At 40.5% G+C, this 8,754-nt stretch overlaps 1 non-coding gene across 1 annotated transcript; it reads left to right on the top strand.

Moving 5' to 3' along the window:
- The first annotated feature begins 1,184 nt into the window (after positions 1-1,184).
- Positions 1,185-1,290, top strand: LOC145633340 (small nucleolar RNA R71). Its single transcript, XR_014112672.1, has one exon. It is a non-coding gene; the product is annotated as a small nucleolar RNA R71 (small nucleolar RNA).
- Positions 1,291-8,754: the final 7,464 nt, after the last annotated feature.

Raw genomic sequence — 8,754 nt, 5'->3', positions numbered from 1 at the left:
CCTTCTCAACTTCCACTCTTTGGTCACTCCTCTCCTCATCCTCCTCAATGGACCTAGAAGCTCCCTCATTAAGAACTCTCTCACTCCTAGTGGTGATAGAATAAATAGGTTTCTTAGGTTCCACTCCTTGAGAAGGCAAAGAGGATGGACTAGCACAATCTTTTAGAGTGTTGGCTATTTGGATTATTTGTGTCTCAAGCATTTTGTTATGATTCATCATCTAATTAAATTTCTTGTCACTCACCGCCATATATGTGTTGATGATCTTGGTTTGGTTATCAATCATTTCTTCCAAATTTGTCTTAAATGATGATGGTTGGGAATAAGAATTTTCACCATTGCCTTGGGGCTTTAGAGCAAAACCGGGTGGGGGTCCCCTTTGGTTGTTATTTTGAAAACTTCCCCAATTTTGGTTGTTGTTCCAATTGCCACGGCCTTGATTATTGCCACCATTATGGTAATGATTACAAAAGCCTTGAGATTGACTTTGGTTACCATACCCATGGCTCGGGTTTTCATTACTATAGCCTTGGTTGTTATAGTTACCTCGAAAACCTTGGTTTCCTTGGTTCCTATAGCCTCCATTGTTGTAGTTATTGAAACCACCTTGGGGGTGAGAATTCCTATTACTAAAATTCTTAGGTCCATCAAACCTTTGACCACCATTGGCACTAGACACAAAGTTCACATGTTCACATTCATTAATTTCAACATCATCACATCCATCAACAAAAGTTTGAGGACACATGGAAGAATCATGATCATAAGATCCACAAGAATCACAAAATAGACAACCACTTGGCATGTTATTGGAAGTAGAAGGAGAAGAGTTAGAAAGTGTACCTCTCCCTTTGGATTGGGAGGGAAGACTCAATGAATTCGTAGAAAAACTCTCAAGCTTTGCTTTGATCGACGTCACTTCCTTCCCTAGATTTGAAATTTGGGAGGATAAGTTGTTAATCGCATTGAGATGATCCACCGAATAAACCGTCGAGCCACTCATGCTTGTAGACTCCCTCTCTCCTTCTTGCCAATCTCTATAGTATCTCACCACATCCTCAATTTTTTCAACTACCTCTTCTTCCGTCCTATTCATTATAGGACCTCCGGCTCCTCCATCTAGGCATGACTTGCCTTGAGTACTCAAGCCTCCATAGAAAATTTATATCACTTGATAGGTAAGAATTCAATGATGTGGACACTCTCTTTGGTACTCCTTGTACCTCTCCCATGCTTCATAGAGATTCTCATTAGGCCTTTGTTTGAATCCTTGGATCAAGGCTCTAGCCTCCGCCGTCTTCTTTTGTGGGTAAAAGCGAGACAAGAAAGCTTTGGTGACTTCATCCCACGTCCTAAGGGAATTTGGCTTAACCTCTTTATCCAACCACTCTAAGGCACGACCAATAAGAGAAAAGGGAAACAACTTTAGCCGAATGAACTCTTGAGAAATTTCATTCACCTTGATAGTATTACAATACTTCTCAAATTCCTTTAGGTGATTTAACGGGCTCTCACTCTTGGCTCCACTAAATTGCCTCCTTTCTATCAAAGTAATCATGGCCGGTCTAATTTCAAAATCTTTTGCCGGTGTTGTAGGTGGAGTAATGCCACTCTCAAACCTATAAGCACCGGGAATTCCCAACTCCTTCAAAGCTACTCTTGGATTCTCTCCCATGGCTTGCTCTTCTTCTTCCTCAAACTCTTCTTCACTTGAGGAACTTAGGCTCAAAGACCGGTTGGCTACCCTTCTTCGTGAAAGAGTTCTTTCAATTTCCGGATCCAAAGGAACTAAGGACCTAACACGAGTTCTACTATGCATGCAAAAGCTCAAAAGAAATTGTTAGTAACGCGGCTACAAGTGTAGCCTAAAAGAAAGAAGAAAAATCTTTTTGTACTTTTGAATAAGATGGAATAGACTCAACAATAATATACAATCACAACACCATTCCCCGGCAACGGCGCCATTTTGGTGCGGGTCGAGATTAGGTTGTTGAAACTAACCCCTACTCGAGGCCAAACAAAATTTGTAAACACTAAACACACCCCTACACAAGTATAATGGTAAGCTGAGGGTCGAACCCAAAGGAATGGTGGGCGATTATCTATTGCCTATGGTCAAGCTATTCCGAAATGTAATGATTGGGTGTGAATGTTATGCTAGGACAAAGACGACTAATAGACGAGAAGAAATCAAATGTAATAAACGCTAGGGCTAGGATCCACATGCAATCGTAACGGATTCAACTAATTGGGAGGTCAAAGTGACTAAGTCAAGCAATGTGAAAGAAAATAAATCATGCAACCAAGAGAGCATATCAAGCTATTCTCCTAGAGGTCTAACTAGCGTCAACTACGATAAACTCTAGCTAGGAAACATCACAAGACACCTCAATCGTTAAATGCAAGCCACAAATCAATGGTCCGTATCAATGCAAACTTACAATGCAATCTAGTGCAATAATCAAAGTTAGCTACTTTTTAATTAATCACACACATGCACATGATCATCAACAAATTTAATCACATAGTCAACTCCATCAATTTTCCCCAATTAGCTTTAATCCATTACTCATACATGCTTCACCATTACCCTAGCAAGCTATCTACTCACTAGCCATTAAAATCAAGATCAAAACAAGGCTAATCAACAAATTAATCATGATCAAATCAAACAAGCTAAAATCAAACTTCAATCAAACTTGAACATTCAACAAAACAATTGAAATCAAACTAAAGATAAAACTAAAGATTGAATTAAAGAAAAGGAATCCTTACAAACTTGCTCAAAAATCAAAGCAAATGGAGAAATCTTCAATCATCAACAATCCACCATGAAATTCTCTCTAAAAAAAATCTAGAGTTTCTCTCTCTAATTTTTGATCTAAAACTGATTCTAATTCTATTCTATTTCTCTCCTCATTCTCATTCTCTCCTAAAATAGAAGGAAAAACTATATAAAGGAAAAATACAAAATAATAGTTAGTTAGATCGTCCCAAAAGAAACCTCGGAAGGCGCGGTCGCATCAGAGGAGAGGCGCGGCCGCGAAAAAAAGGGTACGGAACAGGGGCCTTGGCAGGCGCGCCAGTGCCCGCACCCACACTAGGCGCGCCCGCGCCACCCAGGTGCGCGGCCGCACCACCCTCGTGCGCGCCCGCACCACCCTCGTGCGCGCCCGCGCCTGGAAGCAGGGGAGCCCCCCCTCTTCTTCGTCCAAGCTCATCCTCGTGGGCTCGTCATTATGATGATGATGATCACCAAGGAAGGCAGTCTTGAAAGGGCCATTTTGGTGGGTTCATGGCAAAGATGACGCCCCCATCGCATACGTGCACCGATCTCTTGACTTGCTCTTTGCGTTCCTACAAACTTGAAGCTCCGAAAGGCGAACATGAGGCATCCAAATTGATGAGAAATATGAGAGGAAGGCTCGGGAATCCTTGGAAACACGATCATAACCTAAAAACAAATGAAAACAAACAAATAAAAGGGAAAAAGAACAAATAAACAAAGAAATGCACAAAACAAGGAAACTAACTATGGAAAGCACAAACTAACGAAATAAAGAAAAAAACTAAGGAAAAGGGCTATAAAATAGCATGAAAATCATCCTAAAAGAGGCCAAATGAGTGCCATAAATGACACTCATCAACTACCCATCTAGGAAGACTTGACCAATACTCCATCCAACGAAAAATTCGCTCAGGTTTAAAAGTCACATCTTTAGGGGCATCACAATCTTGCGGGAGAATAATTTGTTTTATCTCGTATTGCCTCATTACTCTACAAGGAAAAATATAAGTAGTACTAGATAGGCCTAAAAGCCTAATGTAAGGGCAATTTAGACTATTCCCAACCATACTATTTATGTTCCACCAAGGAATCACAAAACGTATGTTAGGAACCCCATGAAAGAAAAACGACGTCCATTCCCTTCGTTCTTATGCTTATAAAGGATTTGACATCCAGGGAATGTCCTTACTCCATTAGCCTCAAGGTTTTGTGGCTGATCAACAATTCGCAAGCGCTCCATGAGCCAAACCTGAAAAAAAAATAAAAAAATAAAAATAAAATCAGTTTGCGATTTTTTACACAAGCAGATTGCGCGCACCTTCCACGCGCAGCGAAGAAGATTGCGCTGGTCATGCCAGCGCAACTTTGTAACTTGCGCTGATAAACGCCGAAAAAAAAAGTACGTGTAATAGGAGTAGACTTCCCGTGAAACCGTTTTCGTTAGGGTCTCCTCTAAGGCAATTCAAACATAGAACGGTTTCCGCCAAAGCCAAAGGAGCGGGTGAATGACATCCCTCTATTTGCCCTACCATGGACACCATGGAATTATCTCTGTATTCTTTGCCTATCCTAAGTAAACAGTTAACAACAAGACAATAACATAAAGCACGAAATAATCTCCGTATTCTTTGCCTGGTCTACTAAGGCGTTGTTTAGTCATGTTGTCACGAGGGGCGACGAAATGTTCAATAAATTGAATCAAATTCACCCCTTCTTCAGTTCCAATATTGGTCATATCATTGTCGGACAAGCCAAAAAAATATTTGGAATATGGGTTTGGGATCAACAAGGAAGGCGAATAAGTCACAGGGAGAGTATTTGTAGGGAAACCTAGCAAGGCCTCAAACTCACCGGGAAGGGGGACAATTTCGTCCCCTTTAAACAAGAAAAGATGGTGGTTCGAGTCCCAACGGTTGACTGCGGTATGAAGAAAATCAAAGTTAACCACTAGTTGCATATAATTCAATAGAGAGTCTAGGTTGTAAATTTTGAAAGCTAGTTTGTCCTCGGTTGAAAGAGAAGTGACCCATTGCTTCAAGCGTTGTTCAAAGGTCTTCACCATTGTTTAAAAAAATAAAAATAAAAGAGAGAGAAAGAGAATTTAGAGAGATTAATTATTTTTAGTTTCTTATATTACCAAGCAAATGAATGCGAGATGATCAAAAGCCTACACGATACCACTTTTAAATAGACCCAAGGGGGGCAAATTTTTGGCAAATTCGGCTTAAAGGAAAGTTTATAAACAGGTGGCGCACACAACTCATGAGTTGCGCGCGACATCCGTGCGCAACTAATTCACATGCGTGCGACAACCGCACGCAACTCATGCAGTTACGCGCGTCTCCCCTGACGCGGCATGTGAGTTGGATTTATTTCCATATTTTGGCTTACATAATGACGGAATCTTCACGAAATCTTAAGACGAATCATACGCTTGCCTTTTAACCCTTTATGTCCCTTTTCTTGCCTACTTTCTAATTTTCTTTTTATTTCTTATTATTTTCCTACTTTCTTATTTTCTTTTTATTTTCCTTTTTTTTTATTTTCCTACTTTCTTTTTCTTTTTTATTATTTTTCTACTTCCTTATTTTCTTTTTTATTATTTTCTTATTCTCTTTTTTCTCTTTTTTCTTCTTTTTTGTTTTCTTTTTTCCTTCCCTTTTTTTGGAGTTTTGGTTTTTTTTTAGGGGGGTAAGTCGGGAACCCTTTCTCTCCCTCGAAATTTTTTTACAATAATAATGTACACATGGAAACAAAAATAACTATGATGACATATATACAAATGGGTCATATGTACAACAATGCAAAAAATCTTTATACATCTGTTTCCTAAAAAAAAAATAACAATATGTGTACAAGAGGAATCAGGGTGCTCGGCGACTACTAGACGATTGCTGCACATCCTGTAAAATAAAAAACGAAGATTAATACATGAAATGTAATAACTTCGTTGAAAAGAAAAGAAATAAAACTTACTGCGATCATCCGATGATCACGGCATGATAAAGTCACGAGGGCTCTCCATGCCGTTCACGGTTTCCCGCGAAACCTGTTCCAATAATACAACGACAATTAGTAAACAAATGTATATGAAACAAAAATTAAATACAAATATTTAAGTACATATACACAAAAGACATACCGACTCAACCGTCTCAAGTACAAACGGTATCCCCTCGTCATCCTCTGCTGCTGGAAGGGTCTCACAAATTACCGATCTGGCAGCATCGGTATACGTGATCTCCGCTGTCGGAGGCACCTAACCACCTAGCTCGACCCGCTAAAATATACATGATAAAAAATGATAAAAGGGTCAAAGTTCCGAAAAATAAACAAAAACAAGGAAAAGAGAGTGTTAGAGTACTAACCGGAACAAAAGCCGGAAAAGGAGTCAGTCTGGATGCTATAAAAGCCGGATAAGAAACCTTCGACAGCACCAGCTGCTCCACTAGATAACCAAGGATCGCATGAGCTCGATCCTCGATAGATAGCAAGTCCGGACGTAACATGTAGTTGGAATACTCAAAGAATACACATGTAGTTGGAATACTCACCGACGCACGAGTCGCCAAAAGGATCCTCTAGGGAAAGTCGCTGGCAGAAGTGGCTCGTCCCTTCTTAATCGCAACCAATCGATGGTCGATGGGAAAACGAGCAGCCCCAAGCACCTTGGGAGCTAAGAAAGGCGGGTATGAGTATCCCTAAGCCTGAAATCGATAAAAGATAAGCTTAAAGGAAAAAAGCAAAAGTAATAACCGAAAGAAGCTTAAAACACTTACCTCAAGGATATGACCATGCCACGTAAGGGAATCCGAGGCACCTCAGTAGCTACCGCGGAATCCATCATCCGGGTTGCCTTGCCTATTGTTGTAAGCATACGAGCATACGACACCTCCGCCCAACTCAGGTCACCTACTTGTCCCAAATCGTTGAGGCAAATAAGTAACCTAATGGCGAAACGCTCTCCTCGATCACTCAAGATGGTGATGGAAAGAACGTGAGCAATGTATATCCAACCCAGCTGCTCAGGTATACACTACCAATTAAGCTTGACAGCAGACAACTCGTCGGCAAGAACCGAGTACGGACAAGACTGCGCATACACGTGAAGGGTGGACGCAAGACGGTCCCCCACAAGGTCGCGCATTCTCTCCTCTGACCCCTTAACGAACTCTATGCTACAGGCTTGCCTTCAAAAGGGAAACCCGTAATAATAGAGAAATCGAAAGGGGTAACCGTCATCTCTCCCCATAGAAAGTGGAAAGTGTTGGTGGAATCCCGCCAAAAGTCCAGCAATCTACGGAGGAAAGATGACGATGCAAGCTGACTCGATAAATTCTGAAGAGCCGCCAGCTGGGAGTCAATCCTGGAAAGTGCTACAATCTCCTTTGTCACCTCGGCAAACTCTCAAAACGGGCTCGCAGGTCACCAGAGTAGTATAAACGCATGCTAGGCTCACTCTAAATAAAAGAATAAATAAAACGGTTATGGTTTAAAATTGAGAAACAAAGGAAAAGAGAAAGAAACAAAGGCGCGAAAAACTCACGATGTCGCGCCACCCTCTGATCGAAACATAATGGTCTGGGTCCCACTTAAGGACCCTAGGGTCCCAGTTGGGAGGAGCCTCCCAAACCACATCCTTGGCGACGTCGATCGGCTGCGACGCGTCGCTCTCGAACCTCCTCTCGAGGACGAGTCACCCTCTTCCGATGGAAAACTGCCTCGTCCGGACCACCTAGGATCTCCTAAGCATCGACAAATGGAGGCGAGTCCATGCTACGATGGATAAAGTTTCTTTAATTAGTTTTTTTTATTTCCTAAACTAAACTAATATACGTAATCTAGACCCATTTTGGCATCATAACGGCTACCGATAGGGCAAAACACGAAAATCAAATGCCACCCATACTTGGGGGCTACGATACCTGCAATTAAACTCAGTAAATGGGGGCTTTTAACACCCAAAAAAGCCATCCTATACCAGTTTCGACTAAGTATTCAAAGGATAGCATTTCAAAAATCTCAAAGAATCAACTACTTCTAGACGAATAACACTAATATAAACATGGTTATCGTCTACCAAACAATTTAGAAGTTTGAACATGGCAAGAATAACTAAGAGTATGTTTCGCGCCATTTTTCAACAATTCAAAATTCGTAAAAATGAATTATGAAAGTAATATTGGTTCCATCACTGGAATCTACTTCATAATCATAAATTATAACCAAAATAAGCAAGAAAAAGCAATAAAATCAAGCAAAATTTGAAGAAAAAGATCAAGAACGAACTTGAACAAATAAATGCTCATACAAGGTTATATACTTAACCATTTTTCATGAAATTTATTGCAAAATACTCCTTAAACATAGCATAAAAATATAGAACAGACAATTTCAAGAATAATGGACTGAATCGAAAATCCCCAAATTTGAAATTTGGAGTTTAACGATTCAAAAATCGTTCAAATTCAGCCGGAAAAGAACAAATTCTAGCAAAAACTTACATTAGATTACGGCAAATATGAATTAAGAACGAAATTTGCTTCCTTAGCTTCGAAAATTGCAAAAAACCAAGCTTCCTAGAAAGAGAAAGGGGCGAAAATGGTGAAGGAAGGAGAAAGAAATAATGAAGTGAAAATCGCGCTCAGCGATTTCACTTTACTGACATAAATGTCTTGCGCAATTGAATCTTTTGCGCGTGACATACCAGCGCAACTCAGAACAATAGGCGCGCCTGGCCAGCGCGACCCTCTGAGTTGCGCGCGGATACTAGTCACTTAAATGACCGGAATCTTGATTTTGATCCGTTTGATCATTTTTCAACGGTTTTTGCTCGTTATTAGACGTAATGGCGTGCAAATTATCAAAATCTTTTTAGATTGCTTTGCATATAGTAGTTTGTTTTCTTCTTTGTTAGTTTTTGGCATCATTCTTGCATGCTCGCCGTGCTTTGTGCCTATCCCAAG

Source organism: Chenopodium album, chromosome 5, assembly GCF_948465745.1.
Source record: "Chenopodium album chromosome 5, dcCheAlbu1.1, whole genome shotgun sequence".
Classification (NCBI taxonomy): domain Eukaryota; kingdom Viridiplantae; phylum Streptophyta; class Magnoliopsida; order Caryophyllales; family Amaranthaceae; genus Chenopodium; species Chenopodium album.
This window is presented reverse-complemented; position numbering and strand designations above follow the sequence as displayed.